Source organism: Pan troglodytes, chromosome 15 (assembly GCF_028858775.2).
Source record: "Pan troglodytes isolate AG18354 chromosome 15, NHGRI_mPanTro3-v2.0_pri, whole genome shotgun sequence".
In the NCBI taxonomy this organism is placed as follows: Eukaryota; Metazoa; Chordata; class Mammalia; order Primates; family Hominidae; genus Pan; species Pan troglodytes.
In genome coordinates this window covers 33,121,456-33,141,519 of record NC_072413.2, presented here as the reverse complement: position 1 = coordinate 33,141,519, position 20,064 = coordinate 33,121,456, and the positions used below count along the sequence as shown (strand labels likewise).

The following is a 20,064-nucleotide window of genomic DNA, read 5'->3' as shown; positions in this document are numbered from 1 at the left end:
GCCAACAAATTATATGATCTTGGACAAGTCACTAATCACTGCTTAATCATTGTTTCTTCATCAGCAACCTGGAGGTAATAATGCATCTCCAACCTAGCTGAGACGGAAGTTTACATACAGTAAAATAATGGATGAGTAAGTGCTTTGGAAAGCATTGCATGCTGCACTTATAATTATTGTTGTTAATAAAGATAGTTTTAAACAAAAACCATGGTAAGGAGAGGGAGAAAGACAAATTGAGAGATATATATCTATATATCTTTTTTTATTATTTATTATTATTATGATACTTTAAGTTTTAGGGTACATGTGCACAACGTGCAGGTTTGTTACATATGTATACGTGTGCCATGTTGGTGTGCTGCATATCTTACATTTATACATATCATATGTACATATATATATACATATGATATGTATAAATGTAAGCCTAACAGAAGATGGACAATAATCAAGAAATTTTAATTATTTTTGTTCTATCCTATTAAACTAATTATTCTTTTTTTTTTTTTTTTTTTTTTTACAGTAGAGACCGGGTTTTGCTGTGTCACCCAGGCTGGAAGGCAGTGACACAATGATCATAGCTCTCTGCAGCCTCGAACTCCTGGGCTGAGTGATCCTCCCACCTTAGTCTCCTGAGTAGCTGGAACTAATAGGTGCGCACCACCACGCCCGGCTAGAATAATTATTATTGTCCTATTTAAATATTATTTTAATACTTGAAACAATATTTTCCTGTGGTTTAGCCCTACTCAGATATTAGTGGAAAGCAGCTGACACATGTAGTCCAAACCACAGTTTCATTAAACTAATGAGAAACTACCAGTCTATCCTTGGAATCCTGGGTTGTTCCAGAGGTGTAGAGTAGGATTAGCACAGATCTAAGGGACTCAAGTGAGTGGGGGTTCCTTATCACCAAAACCGTAAATGTATTATAGATTCTCCTAGGAGTTCTGCTACGTTTCAGATAGTATGTGCTACCAGGGGATTCCAATTAGCATAAGCATAAGGAGTAACAGGACCAAACTGGGTTTTTTGTTTCACTAGAATTATCCTTTCCTGGGCATTTTCTGGAATTTAAGTACGACCCGATGATACATTAGATAACAACTGATCAGATTAGATGCCCTAAACCTCCCAAATCATCAGGGACTAGAGATTGAGTTACTATTGTCCCAATAGTATAAATTTGTGGTTTTGTGGGTTCAGTCTAGGTCCTGCTGCTCGCTACACAGAAAGCCAATGACTGAGACAACGGGTATTGCCAAGGCAAAAGGCTTTGACCAGGTGCTGCAGTGGAGGAGATGGGAGTTCAGTCTCAAATCCATCTCCCCTGCCGACTAAAATTAGGAGTTTATATAGCAGGTAAGAAATATAACAATGTGTAGGAAAACAAGAACTCGGGGAAGGTTAAGGAAGCAATCATGATGAATGAGGGGCCTGGCCTCTCATTGGATGAGATGATCCAATGAGTTTCAATTATTTGATACTTTCCCAGAGGTCTGGGGGTCCTTTCCTGAGGAAGTAACTCAGATAAAATAAATGTAAGTTTCAAGCTTTAAGACCAGAAGTGTCAATTTCTATAGATAGATAGATAGATTTTTTTTTTTAAATAAAATCTCAAACTCCTGGGCTCAAGTGATCCACCTGCCTCAGCCTCCCAAAGTGCTGGGATTACAAGCATGAGACACCGTGCCAGCACATCCAACATTTTCTAATCTTCCCACATTTCTGACCCTTCGCCTACACTTCCTTACTTTTCATCAACTGACCTGAAAACAGATGTCCTCAGATAAAACGTGTCTTAACTTCCTCAAATTAAACTAATTCAATATATGTAATTTCACTTCCCCCAGTCAGCACCTTTCTTCCTATTTAACAGTTACCTGTGTTCTTAATTCCATTTTAACCACCTTGTGCTATCTTAATTATTCTATTCTATTATTTATCATCCTCCTCCTCAGTATACTTCCTCTCAGTTGGATCTATCTTTTTTTTTTTTTTTTTGAGACAGGTCCACTGGAGGGCAGTGGCGTGATTACAGCTCACTGCATCCTCGACCTCCCAAGCTCAAGCCATCCTCCCACCTCAGCCCCTCAAGTAGCTGGGACAACAGGCACCAGCATGCCCAGCTAATTTTTGTATATTTTGTAGAGAAGGGGTCTCACCATGTTGCCCAGGCTAATCTCGAACTACTGAGTTCAAGCAATCTGACCACCTTGGCCTCCCAAAGTGCTAGGATTATAGGAGTGAGCCACCACGCCCAGCCTCCATTAGCATTTTAACCTACTTAAGTTTCTGCCATCAGCACCACAAACAAAACCAGAATATTCTTTGACCTTTTGTCTCTCTCAGCTACTGCCCTGTTCTTCTCACCTAACCTTCTTGAAAGAATTGTATACACTCACTAGTCTTCACTTCCCACTCATTCTTTGGTCCACTGCCAGCTGCCTTTGACCACTAACATTCCTCTACAAGGCCACTAACAACACCCGAGTCTCAGAAATCCAATAAACACTTTTAAAAAAATTGAGATATGATTCAAATTTCATAAAATCTCATAAAATCCCATAAGACTCACCTTTTAAAGTGTACAATGTATCTTTTAAAGTGTACAATGCAGTGTTTTTTAGTATATTCATAAATTCATTCAACTATTAACCATTTAATTTCAGAACATTCTCATCACTCCTGTATCCATTAGCAGTCACTACCAATTCCCCCTCCCTACAGCCCTTGACAACTGCTAATCTATTTTCCACCTCTACAGAGTTTCCTATTCTGGACATTTAATATAAACTGAATCATACACCATGTGACCTTTTGTGACTGGCTTCTTTCATTAAAGATAATGTTTTGTTTATTTATTTATTTTTAGCTATACCTACTGGAATGGGATTTCTTTTTTAGTATAATGTTTTCAGGGCTCATCCATGCTGTAGTACGTATCAGCACTTCATTCCTTTTTATTGTGCAATAATATTCTGTTGTGTGGATATACCTCAGAGTGGTTATGCTATTTTGTTTATCCATTCATTAGTTGACGGATATTTGGGTTGTTTCCACTTTTTGACTATAACGAATAATGTTGCTATGAACATTCAGGTACAAGTTTTTGTGTGGACATATGTTCTCAATACTCTTAGGTGGAATTGTGGAATTGCTAAGTCATATGATAACTTTGTTTAACCCTTTTCGCCTTTGCCCCAACAATACCTGCCAGCGGTGCTTGCAGCTGCAACATTTACTCCAAGATAACCTTGCCACAAAATATTGTTGTATTATTAATACATTAGTAAGCATATTAATATTTATTATTATTTTTGCATTGCTCTAGTGTATTGACTTTGGAAACAAAAAACATTATTCTATTTATAGTATTCTGTTTTTAGTTGTATTTCCGTTTACAAAATATAGTAATTCTTGATCACTGAAAATGTCAAATCCTAAAAAACGTAGCATCATTCTCAAACAGTTGTTGGCTGAAGATTCATTTGATGGATCTGATTTTTCTGAAATAGACGATTTTGATGGTTCAGACGATTCTGATGTTAGTTCTGTTTAGAAATAACTCCAAGAACAGTTTTTATATTTTATTTTCACATGAAAATCAGTCAGATTTTCTTCAGCCTCAAAGAACATGTTTAAGTAAAATTAAATGAGTGCTGGCATCAAGCTGTGTTTTTTTTAAATCTAAACTGGAAAAGGGTTAAATTTTGAGAAAGTGCCAAACTGTTTTCCAAAGCACCTGCACCATTTTACACTTCCACTGTTAATATACAAGAGCTCTAATTTTACCAACACTTGTTATTATCTGAGTTTTTCTTCCCAGCTGATCTAGCAGGTATGAAGTAGTATTCAACTGTGGTTTTGAAGTTGGATTTTTCTAATGATTAATAATGTTGAATATCTTTTTATGTGCTTATTGGCCATTTTTATATCATCTTAAGAGAAATGTCTATTCAAGTCCTTTGCCTCCTTTTCACTTGGGTTTTTTTTTTTTTTTCTTTTTTTTTTAGACGGAGTTTCGCTCTTGTTGCCCAGGCTGGAGTGCAGTGGCACAGTCTTTGCTCACTGCAACCTCTGCCTCCCCAGTTCAAGTGGTTCTCCTGCTTCCACCTCCCGAGTACCTGGGATTACAGGCATGCACCACCACACCCGGCTAATTTTTGTATTTTTATTTTTTGAGATGGAGTCTCACTCTGTCGCCCGGGCTGAAGGGCAATGGCATGATCTCGGCCCACTGCAACCTCCGCCTCCTGGGTTCAAGCGATTCTCTTGCCTCGGCCTCCTGAGTAGCTAGGATTACAGGCATGCCCCACCACGCCCGGCTAATTTTGTATTTTTAGTAGAGACAGGGTTTCTCCACGTTGGTCAGGCTGGTCTCGAACTCCTGACCTCAAGTGATCTGCCTGCCTCGGCCTCCCAAAGTGCTGGGATTACAGGCGTGAGCCACCATGCCCAGCCTGTATTTTTATTTATTTATTTATTTATTTATTTTGAGATGGAGTCTCGCTCTGTTGCCCAGGCTGGAGTGCAGTGGCATGATCTCAGATCACTGCAAGCTCCACCTCCTGGGTTCATGTCATTCTCCTGCCTCAGCCTCCTGAGTAGCTGGGACTACAGGCGCCCGCCACCACGCCCGGCTAATTTTTTTGTATTTTTAGTAGAGACAGGGTTTCACCATGTTAGCCAGGATGGTCTCCATCTCCTGACCTCGTGATCTGCCCGCCTCAGCCTCCCAAAGTGCTGGGATTACAGGCGTGAGCCACCGCGTCCAGCCTGTATTTCTATTTTTTGAGATGGAGACTTACTCTGTCATCCAGGCTGGAGTGCTGTGGCACAATCTTGGCCCACTGCAACCTCCACCTCCTGGGTTCAAGCAATTCTCCTGTCTCCGCCTCCCAAGTAGCTGGGACTACAGGCACACACCACCACACCCAGCTAATTTTTGTGTTTTTTTTTTTAGTAGAGGTGGGGTTTCACCATACTGGCCAGGCTGGTCTCACACTCCTGACCTCAGGTAATCCACTTGCCTCTGCCTCCCAAAGTGCTGGGATTACAGGCGTGAGCCATCACGCCCGGCCTAAAAGCTTTTAATTTTTCTGAAGTCCAATTTATCTATTTTTTCAATGGTTGCTTAGGCTTTAGGTATTATATTTTAGAAACTATTGCCTAATCCAAAGTTACAAAGATTTTGTTGTTGTTGTTGTTTTGTTTGTTTTTGAGTCGGTTTCTCACTCCTGTCTCCCAGGCTGGAGTGCAGTGGTACAATCTCAGCTCATGGCAGCCTCCACTTCCCAGGCTTAGGTGATCCTCCCACCTCAACCTCCGGAGTAGCTGGGACTACAGGTACATGCCACCACACCAGCTAATTTTTTGTATTTTTAATAGAGACGAGGTTTTGCCATGTTCCCGAGGTTGGTCTCAAACACCTGTGCTCAAGTGATCTGCCCACCTCAGAAGTGCTAGGATTATAGGCATGAGCTACCTCACTTAGGCATGAAGATTTATACCTATTTTTTATTCTAATACTCTTGCAATTTTAACTCTTACATTTAGGTCTTTGATCCATTTTGAGTAAATTTTTACATATGGTATGAGGTAGGGGTCCAACTTTATTATTTTGCATGTGGATATCAAGCAATTCTCCTGCCTCTGCGTCTGAGGAGGTGGGATTACAGGTGTGCACCACCATGCCCAGCTAATTTTTATATTTTTGATAGAGACGGGGTTTCACCATGTTGGCCAGGCTGGGACTCCCTCCTTTTAAAATACTCTTTTTCTGTGACTCTGCTCAATTACCTGGCATCATAAGAATTATGCCTGCTTTAGAGATTATACAAAGCATACCCATAAATAAGTGCATGGTATCAGTATGCCTTAGTAGAATAAACACTGCCATAGGAATTATTATGAGAGGTGTTTTATGTCATTTTCTATAAACAGTTTGGTCATATACTTTGTTGATCTTTTGTGGGGAAGGAGCTTGTAGATATTTTTTAAATTGCTATTTTGTAGGAACTCTTTAATATTAGAAAAATTAATTCTTCGTCTTAGGCTATGAGTAAGACATGTTTTCTCCCCAGTTTGTTCTTTATTTTTATTTTTTATTTTTATTTTTATTTTTTTGAGACTGAGTCTCGCTCTGTCGCCCAGGCTAGAGTGCTGTGGCGTGACCTCGGCTCACTGCAAGCTCCGCCTCCCAGGTTCACGCCATTCTCCTGCCTCAGCCTCCCGAGTAGCTGGGACTACAGGCGCCCGCCACCGTGCCCGGCTAATTTTTTTGTATTTTCAGTAGAGGCGGGGTTTCACTGTGTTATCAAGGATGGTCTCGATCTCCTGACCTCGTGATCCTCCCGTCTCGGCCTCCCAAAGTGCTGGGATTACAGGCATGAGCCCCCGCGCCTGGCCTGTTCTTTATTTTTAAACTTCTCACATAAAGGTTTTTGCCATGCAAATTTTTTTTCTGGTTAATTTTTCAGTCTTTTATGACTCTTTGCCTTTGTATCATGTTTAGAAACGGTTTCCACATTCAGACATAACAGAAAAAAAATCCCTTCCATGGTTTTGTCTAACACTTTCATGGTTTCGTTTTGCATTTAAATCCTTGATCCATGTGGAATTTATCCTAGGGTAAGGTATGAAATATGGATCTCACTTTTCCCCCCAGATGAATATTTTTTCTTTGGCTTCAATTCAATTAATTGAATAATCCTCCCTCATTTAAACGCTTTTATCATATTCCAAATTCTCTTGTTTTAATATGTATTTCTCTACTAACTATTCAATGTAATTAATCTACTTATAACTGATTACTACACTGTGAAATTATTATTGCTTTATAACATATCTTAGTATCTTCTTTTTTTCGGAATTAGCTTATATGATAGATATTAAATTGTCCCTATTAAGGAATAAATTTTAATCCAGGCATAGTGGTTCACACCTGTAATATCAGTAACTAAGGAGGCCAAGACAGGAAGATTGCTTGAGCCAAGGAGTTTGAGGTTACAGTGAGCTATGACTGTACCACTGCACTCTAGCCTTGGTGACAGTGAGAGCCTGACTCAGTTTTGTTTTTTTTTAAAAAAGGAATACAATTGGAATCACATTGATTTTTAAAAAGGAAAAAAAGGAGTATATTTTGTCTCGTTTATTTCAACTTGTGAAAATATTTTTGAATCTGAATTCTAAAATAAAACTTTGCCATTTCCCTTTTTGCATAATCATATTTAATAACCATACCTGTAGATCTTAATATAATCTAAGATTCTGAACAAAAAACGGCCAGAAAGAGGGTCTTGCAGCATTCTCCTAGACGCTTGTTACTGTAAGTGTGGTCTGTGGTCCAGCCTCCCAATATTTCTTGGTTATTATAAATCCTGAATCTCAGGCCTGAGATTAGTAACTCAAACCTACTAATTTAAAACCTGCATTTTGACAAGACTCCCGAAGCAATTTGTACATACATCAAAGTTTGAAAGCAGTGTACTATAGAGACTTATCTCTAGGATAATAATCCATAACCTTCGCTTACATTAAATTCACCTGGGGGAGTTTTTAAAAAATACTGAGGACTGAGTTGCAACCCCAGAGATTGATTTAATTGGCCTGGGGTTGAAACGCTTGGCATTGGTATATTTACAAACCCCTAATGGCAGCCATGGTTGAGAAACAGTGCTCTAGAATTACAGCTTGCCATTGTCAGGGTCCTAGTTACTTTAAAACCAGGAAGAGGACCTTTATCATCTGATGAGGTATCATCAGAAAACAACAGTGATCTGAAAGCATTATTCATGCAACTTGCATCCCCAGAACTTTTTAGCTATTGTACCTGCCTGGCTTGGCTTTTTGCCTTGCCATTTGTTTGGTTTCCTTGATGGACAACTCTTGTTTCCTGATAACCACCTCTTCTTCATCTTCGTTCTGACATCCAATAAAACGTTCTGGCTTGCCTACTCACTTTAATAAGGAACAACAGATTTGTATCTGCCTGTGTTCCTATTCTTCTGCCTTATGTATACTTAAATATTCTTGTTCATGAATCTGATACAATTTGATCCCTCCTGGCTGGACGTGGTGGCTCATGCCTGTAATCCCAGCACTTTGGGAGGCCAAGGCGGGTGGATCGCTTGAGACCAGGGTTTTGAGACCAGGCTGTGCAACATGGTGAAATCCTGTCTCTACTAAAACAAAAATTAGCCAGGTGTGGTGGCACATGACCTATAGTCCCAGCTACTTGGGAGCCTGAGGCACCAGAATCATTTGAACTCAGGAGGCGCAGGTTTCAGTGAGCTGATATTGAGCCACTGAACTCCAGCCTGAGCAACAGAGCGAGACACTGTGTCAAAAACAACAACAAAAATTTGATCCCCCTCCTACTAGTTGCAGCTTCAGTTTGGGAGATTTTTCTTCTTTTGTACTGTTAAAATCCCATACTTATAAATAGTTCTTATCACAGTGGTCAGCTCATCTTCCACCGTGGTGATTAGTGACAGTACGCCATAGAATTCCTCAGGTATGCCAACCCAGAACCTTAGCAAAAGAAAGGAAAAGGGATTCATTTTGAATGACATTCTAAGAGTCCATGTTGATTTTTTTTTTTTTTTTTGAGACAAAGTTTCTCTCTTGTTGCCCAGGCTGGAGTGCAATGGCATGATCTCGGTTCACCACAACCTCTGCCTCCCGGGTTCAAGCGATTCTTCTGCCTCAGCCTCCCGAGTAGCCGGCATTACAGGCATGTACCACCATGCCCAGCTAATTTTGTATTTTTAGTAGAGGTGGGGTTTCTCCATGTTGGTCAGGCTGGTCTTGAACTCCTGACCTCAGGTGATCTGCCCACCTCGGCCTCCCAAAGTGCTGGGATTACAGGTGTGAGCCATCGCGCCTGGCCATTGATGTTGGCTTCTAATGATCACTGTGTGCTTCTATAAATACACATAAGCCAATGCTTAATAAACTACGATAGAATGTTGCAGGCTCTCAGATTCAAACTTTCCACCATGTGGAAGAGACTATTAGACTATTGAAAATTTGGAAGGTTGTCAGTCTACAGTTTTCTAGAAACCTGATTGCTCCTACCTCGTTCTTAACATAATTTCTCAGAAACTACTAATGCTGGTTCTGAAATCACTGGGCAAATTCTTTCAGTATCTAGGTATAATTCTCCAGAGTGCTGGAGTCTTGAACTCTGTAGAAGTGAGAGATAAATTTATTATCTTTTCATATATTGCGGCCTTAGTTGTCCGTTTAACATACATAAATGAAGCATCATGATGTGCTGAACTTGGACAAAGTTGAGTAACCAAGGAGTTTAGTTCTCCATATGGAGGAAGAAATATATCTCCAACCAATACAAACTGAATGTAGTATGAATGAAATGGATTGGATGGGGCAGATGAAGTTCTGTGTGTGAAAATAGCTGGTCTTAAAGTTTGGAATTTCTAATACTCTACTGGTATTACGGATATGCAAATTTTAACATCTGTCCCAGGGATGTGAACAATGTTAAGAGTTTTATCTGGGGGACCTAGAGGGCAGTTTCCCGGAAGTATTTTGATTTTTTTTCCAGCTTGAAATATTGCTTGTTGCTTAGAAGATGGAAACAATATAGTAATCAAGTTGCTAAACTCTTTTTTTCAGCTGCTAAAATTATATTATTTTCCTCGAAAAGTAAGTCTATTTCTTTTCTGAAGTATTTCTTCCTACAAACTTCTTCTTTTTTTTTTTTTTTTTTTTTTTTTTGAGACAGGGTTTCACTCTGTCACCCAGGCTGGAGTGCAGTGGAGTGATCTTGGCTTACTGCTTCCTCAACCTCCCAGGTTCAAGCAGTCCTCCCACCTCAACCTCCCAAGTAGCTGGGACTACAGGTGTGCGACACCACACCGGGCTAAATATTCAAAAGTTTTTTGTAGGGCCAGGTGCAGTGGCTCACACCTGTAATCCCAGCACTTTGGGAGGCCAAGGCGGGCAGATCACCTGAGGTCAGGAGTTTGAGACCAGCCTGACCAACATGAAGAAACCCCATCTCTACGAAAAATACAAAATTAGCTGGGTGTGGTGGCGCATGCCTGTAATCCCAGCTACTCGGGAGGCTGAGGCAGAAGAATTGCTTGACCCCAGGAGGCAGAGGTTGCAATGAGCCAAGATCGCACCATTGCACCCCAGCCTGGGCAACAAATGCAAAACTCCGTCTCAAAAAAAAAAAAAAAAAAAAAAGTTTTTTTTGTAGAGACAAGGTCTCACCATGTTGCCCAGGCTGGTATGGAACTCCTGGGCTCAAGTGATCCTCCCGCCTCAGCCTCCCAAAATGTTAGGATTACAGGCGTAAGCCACTGCGCCAGGCCTACAAATTTCTAAAGAATCTGCAGGTGGAAGATAAAAACAATTTATATTAAGGTAGAGATATAACAAGATAGCCATTTAAACATTTTGGTATTATGATGTAAATTTCAGTTTTAGGGCATACAGTCAATACTAAAGGCAGATTTGACTTTAGAAATTTCTACCAATGGCCGGGGGCAGTGGCTCACGCCTGTAATCCCAGCACTTGGGGAGGCCGAGGCAGGTGGATCACGAGGTCGGGAGTTTGAGACCAGCCTGGCCAACATGGTGAAACCCCGCCTCTACTAAAAATACGAAAATTAGCCGGGCACAGTGGCACGCGCCTATAATCCCAGCTACTCAGGAGGCTGAGGCAGGAGAATCACTTGAACCTGGGAGGCGGAGGTTGCAGTAAGCTGAGATCGCGCCACTGCACTCCAGCCTGGACAACAGAGTGAGACTCTGTCTCAAGAAAAAGAAAGAAAGAAATATCTATCAACAAGTCACCTGTAACATATTTTATGATCTGCCTTAAAATCTGCCTTTTCCAACTTAAGAACAGTGGTAGGGAAAATAATTAATAAAAAAATTTGCGAGCTGGGTGCGGTGGCTCATGCCTGTAATCCCAGCACTTTGGGAGACCGAGGTAGGTAGATCACGAGGTCAGGAGTTCAAGACCAGCCTGGCCAACACGGTGAAACTCCGTGTCTACTAAAAATACAAAAATTAGCTGGGCATGGTGGTGGGCGCCTGTAGTCTCGGCTACTAGGGAGGCTGAAGCAGAGAATTCCTTGAAACTGGAAGGTGGAGGTTGCAGTGACCTGAGACTGCACCACTGCACTCTAGCCTGGGCAACACAGCGAGACTCCATCTCAATAAAATAAATAAATAAAATTTGCTCATGCCAGGCACCTATTTTATTTTATCCTCAAAACAACACTCTGAGGTAGGCACTATTATTAACTCCGTTTACAGATCAGGAAATAGGCACAGACGTTAAATGATATACACACACCGTTTAGTTGTAGCCATGAAGTGCCAGAGATAGAATTTAAATCCAAGCCTACCTGACTTCAGGGGATAAATGAATGACCACCATAAAAACTACTTTTTTTATCTGTTGTCGTTCTTTGCTACACTATTAGGTAAAGCTCACCTTTCTACCTTTCTTCAAATTGCCAACAGGATATTCCAGATTCACACTTGAAATGATGCTTGGAAGCCCTCAGTTAAGCAATTTCATCCCTATCGTGTGTCTGTGGTGGTGGTTTTCTAAAGCCCTATGTTTTTCTGTCAGTGATATATGAAAATAAAAACCAAAAACAGTGAGGGGCCTTTGCTCTTTGAGGAGAGGTTTATGGACTCATTTGTCTCCCCAGGACCTATTCGAATATATGCTTTTTTTTTCTGTCCCTGGCATCCCTGTATACATCTGAAACAGACAGAAATATGGACATGTACCCTCCCCCAAGTACTCTATCTTATATTGCATTTTCAGATTTTGAACTCAATACATGATTGTAGCCCATTTATTAGAATTGCATATAATGAATTCTTAGAAAGGAGAATATGTTTTTCTCTAATAATTTATTTAAACATTCAGTAATTTCATCTTCTCTAATAAAAGGGATTAAAAGCATGCCACACCTGGCCAGGTATGATGACTCAGGCCTATAATCCTAGGATGTTGGGAGACTGAGGCATGAGGATCACTTGAGCCCAAGAGTTCAAGACCAGCTTGGGTAACACAGTGAGACCCCCGCCCCCACATCTCTATTCAAAAGAAGAAAAATTTACAAAACACACATACACCTTCACTTCACTATAAATTACAATAACTGACCTTACCACTTCAGTATTGGCTCAACTACTAGTGCAGTGGTGCAATCTCGGCTTACCGCAACCTCTGCCTCCTGGGTTCAAGCGATTTTCCTGCCTCAGCCTGCCGAGTAGCTGGGATTACAGGCACGCGCCACCACATCCAGCTAATTTTTGTACTTTTAGTAGAGACAGGGTTTCGCCATGTTGGCCAGGCTGGTCTCAAGCCCCTGACCTCAGGTGATCTGCCCACCTCGGCCTCCCAAAGTGCTGGGATTATAGGCATGAGCCGCCACGCCTGGCCATGACCAAGTTTAATAGAATGTTGAGATTATACTACTGTATAATCCTGTGGGTTACTGGTTTTTAACTGCTGTAAGGAAGCCAGTAAATAGAACATATTCGCAGCAATATGAAATTCAGCCTATAACTTTCCAACACCGCCCAAAAAAGGTAATTATTTAAGTATTTCTTAGCTATTTAGAGCTTTTGTTGCCTGTAACTGTATTTGGCATTTAAGACCTGACTATCTCATTTGAATTCTGTTTAGAATCAACTGTATAAATTACTCCAGATATTTTTGAAAAATTGTGAAATAGGTGAAGTTCGCCCCTCCCACCCCCCCCACCCCCCCATGAATCCTTTATCTCTTTTCTGGGGTGGCTTTCTGCATCCTCCATTCTTTTTTTTTTTTTTTTTTTTGAGATGGAGTTTTGCTCTTGTTGCCCAGGCTGGAGTGCAATGGCATGATCTCGGTTCACTACAACCTCTGCCTCCCAGGTTCAAGCAATTCTTCTGGCTCAGCCTCCCCTGTAGCTGGAATTACAGGCATGCGCCACTATGCCCAGTTAATTTTGTATTTTTCGTAGAGATGGGGTTTCTTCATGTTGGTCAGGCTGGTCTCAAACTCCCAACCTCAGGTGATCTGCCCGCCTCGAACTCCCAAAGTGCTGGGATTACAGGCATGAGCCACCGCGCCTGGCCTGCATCTTCTATGCTTCCAGGCACTTATGTTCTTTTGCAACTCCCCAAACTGCCTATTGCTGTCCACTGCAGACTTACTAGCCTGGCAATTGCCCTTTCTTTCTCTCTCCCCACAGACCTCCCATGTCTTGTTTCCTACAAGTCTTATACAAGTTGGTAACCTGATTCATATTTACATATTAATGACTGACAGCTGCCAGGGGAATTAGAAGAGGTTTGGGAAAGGCCTCTCCCTGCAGCTTTGAAATTCCCACCTGGGCAACAACTTAATTAGCTGATCTCCAAGAGTGTTCCTAATCAAATTAATTGACAAGTACTGTACAGTGAAAAAGATTAGATTGCTTAAACATAAAGTAGTTCTTTATTTAGGGAGCCATTGTTTAGATTTGTGTCTTCCATGTGGAAATTTTTTTTTTAATTCAGAGTTGAAGTCAGCATTAGGAGACTAGTTCCAAAATCACAGATTCAGAAACTCATCTTTTTTGCTAGCTTTGTTGCTGCTAGATATCCTATATATACTTTTTTTTTTTTTTTTTTTTTGAGACAGGGTCTCACTCTGTCACTCAGGCTGGAGTGCAGTGGCACAATCTCGGCTCACTGCAACTTCCACCTCCTGGGTTCAAGCGATTCTGTGCCTCAGCCATCCAAGTAGCTGGGATTACGGGCATACACCACCAAACCTGGCTAATTTTTTTTCGTATTTTTAGTAGAGACGGCCTGACCCTGTTGGTCAGGCTGGTCTCAAACTCCTGGCCTCAAGTCTGTCACTCTGTCATGGCCTCCCAGAGTGCTAAGAGTACAGGCGTGAGCCACCGTACCTGGCCTATTCTTTTCAATTAAATAAATTTTAAAAATTTCCACGTGTATATGAACATATACTGTGCATCATTTAGTAAACGTATTTGCTCACTTATTTTGCTTATATAAATGGTGACCAAAACTTTTTGACTAGTAACTATACATTTAAGGGTGCAGACAGTGATGTTCCCTTTTCATTATTTGGTTAAATTGTGAACATTAAATTGTACCTATATATCAGAACTTAATAAATCAGAGATAAAACTCATGTAATTTGGTGAACTCTACTTATTCTTTCTGATCCATATAAAGTAGATCTTTCCGGCCAGGCGCAGTGGCTTACATCTGTAATCCCAGCCCTTTGGGAGGCCGAGGCGGGTGGATCACCTGAGGTCGGGAGTTCAAGACCAGCCTGACCAACATGGTGAAACCCCGTCTCTACTGAAAATACAAAATTAGGTGGGCATGGCGGCACATGCTTGTAATCCCAGCTACTTGGGAGGCTGAGGCAGGAGAATCGCTTGAATCCGGGAGGCAGAGGTTGCAGTGAGCCGAGATCACGCCATTGCACTCCAGCCTGGGTAACAAGAGTGAAACTCCGTCTCAAAAAAAAAAAAGTAGATCTTTTGATTACCTGTGGATTCTTCATGCATTTATTTATGCTGTATGATAATCATTCAGTTATTAATTATGGATTTATTAGGTATGTTTTATAGGCTTACCACTTGCCTAAGAGAAATGTATGATAATTTTAGTTTCTTTTGTGTGGCTTTTTTTTTTTTTGAGACAGAGTCTCACTCTGTTGCCCAGGCTGGAGTGCAGTGGCGAGAACTTGATTCACTGCAAGCTCCGCCTCCTGGGTTCAAGCCATTCTCCCGTCTCAGCCTCCCAAGTAGCTGGGACTACAGGCGCCCACCACCACGCCTGGCTAATTTTGTTTTTGTAATTTTAGTAGAGACAGGGTTTCACCATGTTAGCCAGAATGGTCTCAATCTCTTGACCTCATGATCCGCCTGCCTCGGCCTCCCAAAGTGCTGGGATTACAGGCATGAGCCACTAGCCAGGCCAGATAATTTTAGTTTCTAAACAACAAAAAAAAGGATACATACTCTGACAAATGTATCTCTGGTGACAGTGTTTCTGAATCACAGAATGGACTATCCTGGAACATCTAAAACACAATATTGCCAAATATATGAATTACTGAAAAAATAAAGTCATTGTATAGGACAATGATAAAAAGCAATTTATTGAATGCATATAATGTGTCAAGCACTTTATATATATTATACCTAATTTTTATGGCAATCTTGCAAGATGGCTGATATTATTTCCATTTTATAGATATAGAACCTAAGGTTTTGGGGTAGGAGTGGAGGGAGAGGTTTATATAACTTATCTAAGATCAATGGCTGTTCTGTACCAGAGCTGGGTCTCAAATTTTTTTTTTTTTTTTTTTTTGAGACAGAGTCTCGCTCTGTCACCCAGGCTGGAGTGCAGTGGCACAATCTCAGCTCACTGAAAGCTCCACCACCCGGATTGATGGCATTCTCCTGCCTCAGCCTCCTGAGTAGCTGGGACTACAGGCACCTGCCACCACACCTGGCTAATTTTTTTGTATTTTTAGTAGAGACAGGGTTTCACCATGTTAACCAGGCTGGTCTCAAACTCCTGACCTTGTGATCCACCTGCCTCGGTCTCCCAAAGTGCTGGGATTACAGGCGTGAGCCACCGCGCCCGACCTAGCTGGGTCTCAGATTCAAAGCTGGTCTAACATCAAAGCCCGTGCTCCTTCTCTAACAGCCTATTATCTCAAATAACTTATGATGTCCTAGTGAGTCCTAGCATACAGATACTTGTGGTTAAGAAAGGATGAAGAGGGAATTCAGGAGTGAGTCAGATAGACCTGGATTGAATATTGGCTATACTGTCTCTATCACTTAATAGTTGTATGACTTTGGCACGACATCTCTAAGCCTTCATTTTTTTCTGAGTAAAATGTGCTTAGTAATAGCTACTTCAAAGGATACTCAGAGGATTAAATGAGATATTGTATGCATTACCCTTGACACAGTGCCTAGCACATACTAAGCAATCAAAAATTGCTATCTGCTATTTTTGTTGTGATTTTATAGTAGCAGTTAAAAGTGACATTGATATATTCTAGTAAAAATGTTGTCGTTGGCCGGGCTTGATGGCTCATTCCTGAAATCCCAGAGCTTAGGGAGGCCGAGGCAGAAGGATTGCTTCAGGCCAAAAACTCAAGACCAGCCTAGACAACATAGTGAGATCCCCATCTCTACCAAAACAAAACAAAACAACAACAACAAAAAACCTAGCAAGAAATGGTGGCACATGCCTGTAGTCCCAGCTACTGGGGAGGCTGAGGCAGGAGAATCGCTTGAACCTGGGAGGCGGAGGTTGCGGTGAGCCAAGATCTTACCACTGCACTCCAGCCTGGGCCACAGAGCAAGACCCTGTCTAAAAAAAAAAAAAAAAAAAAAAAAAAAGCCAGGGGGCAGGGGAAGGAGTGGGGAGTGTGGCTAGAGAAGAAAGCCAAAAGAATGTATAGGAAGCTAATGAGTAGATGACAGACAGAGTGGCCACTGTTTTGAAGGCTGTGTTAAAGAGTTTTTCTTGTTGTTATTTTTTGTTTCTTTGTTTGTTTTTTGAGACAGGGTTTCACCTGTCGCCCAGGCTGGAGTGCAGTGGCGTAATCTGGGCTCACTGCAACCTCTGCCTCCTGGGTTCAAGTGATTCTCCTGCCTCTGCCTCTCAAGTAGCTGGGATTACGGGTATATGCCACTATGCCCAGCTAATTTTGTGTTTTTATTTTTATTTTATTTTATTTATATTTATTTGTTTATTTTGAGATGGAGGCTTGCTCTTTTGCCCAGGCTGGAGTGCAGTGGCACGGTCTTGGCTCACTGTAACCTCCGTCTCCCAGGTTCAAGTGATTCTCCTGCCTCAGCCTCCTGAGTAGCTGGGATCACAGGCACCCGCCACCATGCCTAGCTAATTTTTTGTATTTTTAGTAGAGACAGGGTTTCACCATGTTGCCCAAGCTGGTCTTGAACTCCTGTCCTCAAGTAATCCACCCGCCTCGGCCTCCCAAAGTGCTGGGATTATAAGCGTGAGCCACTGCACTGGCCTATTTTATTTTATTTTTATTATTATTATTATTATTATTATTATTATTATTATTTTGAGACAAAGTCTCACTCTGTCGCCCAGGCTGGAGTGCAGTGGTGCAATCTCAGCTCACTGCAACCTCCACCTCCTAGTTCAAGCGATTCTCCTGCCTCAGCCTCCTGAGTAGCTGGGATTACAGGCGAGCGCCACCATGCCCAGCTAATTTTTATATTTTTGGTAGAGACGGAGTTTCACCATGTTGGCTAGGCTGATCTCGAACTCCTCACCTCAAGTGATCCGCCTGCCTCTGCCTCCTGAAGTGCTGGGATTACAGGCATGAGCACCACGCCCGGCCTGAAATGGTTTTTCAGATGTATTTTTAAATTTGCAAATTGTGGCTGCACTGTTGATAATTAGTCATTACTCGTGAACGTCTTTCATCCCAGCGTGGTAGAAGCCTTTATGGGTATTAAAGTTCGTAACACCCCTGACAGACAGCTTATAGGTAATTAAACTCTGTGATCTACCCACTTGATATATGAATCAGTTCTTAGTTAATACTCTTTTACGTATTTCAAATGAAATAAAAAATTTAAATAGCAGTAATAATGGCACAAGCGCCAGAGAAATACAAAGGAGTTTAAAATCACCATGAAAAAAACTTCTAAATTTAAAAATAGACCTATTTTAGAAATGTGTGAAATTTTATGCTTGAATGAGTTTAAGATGAACCTAGAATATTAAAAATTCATTCCTCAAAAAATATTTTTGGAGGCCCACAGTGTGTCAGACACTGTGTATCAGACACTGTGCTAACGGTGGCTACACAATCATACATAAGAATTGTCAGCATCGGCCGGGTGCGGTGGCTCACCCCTGTAATCCCAGCACTTTGAGAGGCCTAAGTGGGCGGATCACATGAGGCCAGGAGTTCGAGACCAGCCTGGCTAAACTGGTGAAACCGCGTCTCTACTAAAAATACGAAAGTTAGCCTGGCGTGGTGGTGCGTGTCTGTAATCCCAGCTACTCAGGAGGGTGAGGCACGAGAATTGCTTGAACCCGGGAGGTGGAGGTTGCAGTGAGTCGGGATTGCGCTACTGCACTCCAGCCTGGATGACAGAGCTAGTGTCAAAAAAAAAAAGATGCAAAAAACGGAACCCAGATTCTTCAAAGCATTCACTCATTTATTCAGAATATGTAAATAAAGAACTACAATGTGTCAGGTATTGTTTTAGAGGACAAAGATACTGTCCTTGCCCATCCCCATCCCAGGATTATTGACACATAAACAAATTGGTACAGTGTGTTATAGGAGATACATAGGGGAATAAGAGTACCAAGAAAGAAGCCATGAGTTTTATGGCTGTTTGTGGGACTAGGGATGCAAGAAGTGTTTCCTATAGAATAAAATATGTGTTTAGTCTAATACATATTCTTAATCTGTATTTGTAAAACAATAGTCCACATAACGATATTTGACTTGTACAAAACATAATTTAGGGACGGTAGTAGTTTTTATGCTGGCAAATTAAAATTATGTAGAACTTTGGAACCCCTTAAATTTTTCTGGGTCCTACTTATTTTGTAAATTTGAGCTCTACATAATGCAATATATGTTTTATCTGAATGTTGAGACACACTAAGGAACAACACACTGTTCTGCACAGACTGTTGCAACAGCTTTGGAATGTGTTTGTCAAATTAAGCGACAAACAAAAACACAAAACACTACAGTTCAAAACTGGCTTTTTATTAGGTCTGCTACTTTGCTTCAAACTTTAAACTGTACCCAGATAACACAAGAAATAGATAAGTACCAGTTGCAGAGAACCTTCTTTGTTGATTGCCTCTTGGGAATTTTAACATTTGAATATACTTCCCAGTGTGGAAGCATGGAGTAGGGAGTGGACTCCAGAAGATACAGGGGCCCTACCTAGCTGCAACCACGTTATTATGAAGAAGAAAATTACAGCTAAATAAAAATTTGAAGACTGTCCTTGAGGATATGCATAAAAAGCAATGTGTTACCTAATAGATAATTTATGAGCCTGAAGTCATTCAAAAGCCAGAGAAGAAATATTCAGGCTAAAACAAAACTTGCTACTTTGTTAGAACAAAGAGAATGCACTTCTTGTTGGGAAGCTAAATCCTAAGAAAGACGGGGAATAAATACTCCATAGATAGCAAGCCCCAGAGAATTTTACTTTTATATTTATTTATTTATTTATTTATTTATTTATTTACTTATTTATTTATTTGAGATGGAGTCTTGCTCTATCGCCCAGGCTGGAGTGGAGTGGCGTGATCTTAGCTCACTGCAATCTCTGTCCTCCGGGTTCAAGCGATTCTCTTGCCTCAACCTCCCGCGTAGCTGGTACTACAGGCGCCCGCCAGCACACCCAGCTAATTTTTTGTATTTTTAGTAGAGACGGGGTTTCGCCGTGTTAGCCAGACCTCGTGATCCGCCCGCCTCCGCCTCCCAAAGTGCTGGGATTACAGGCGCAAGCCACCGTGCCCGGCCAAGAATTTTACTTTTAAAGTGAGTAGGATAGAGCTAACATAAGAACCAGGGACCTTCCTAGAGAACTGAAAAGAAGCCTCGAGTATTGCTATTACTGTAGCGTACGGACATCAGAGCGGATGTTTTACTGAGTTAGATTGAGATCAGGTGGCCTACATGAGCTCTGGGAAATAACCAAAACAACAGCATAGGAATGGAGGTTAAATGTGTGGGTGGTGCCATAACTTTGAGTGGCTAAATTCAAGATAATTTATCGAGATTTGGTCCTAGATGCTGTTATACTGGACACCCACCCAGGCTTTTTAAAAAGAAAATCAGCCAGATGTGGTGGCTCACACCTGTTTTTCCAGCACTTTGGGAGGCCAAGGTGGGAGGATCGATTGAGGCCAGGAGTTCGAGACTGGCCTGAGCAATATAGTAAGACCCTGGTCTCTTAAAAAAAAAAAAAGAACATCAAAGCCTGAAAGTACAAGAGAGGTCTCTCA

At 41.3% G+C, this 20,064-nt stretch overlaps 1 protein-coding gene across 1 annotated transcript in view; it reads left to right on the top strand.

Moving 5' to 3' along the window:
• The window catches only part of BAZ1A (bromodomain adjacent to zinc finger domain 1A), a 174,992-nt gene that overhangs the window by 13,835 nt on the left and 141,093 nt on the right, over nucleotides 1-20,064 (top strand). Inside the window, exons 7-8 of the mRNA XM_063793303.1 lie at nucleotides 527-656; nucleotides 1,210-1,365. The gene's annotated coding sequence lies outside the window, so the exon portion shown is untranslated. The remainder of the gene's footprint in view (nucleotides 1-526; nucleotides 657-1,209; nucleotides 1,366-20,064) is intronic.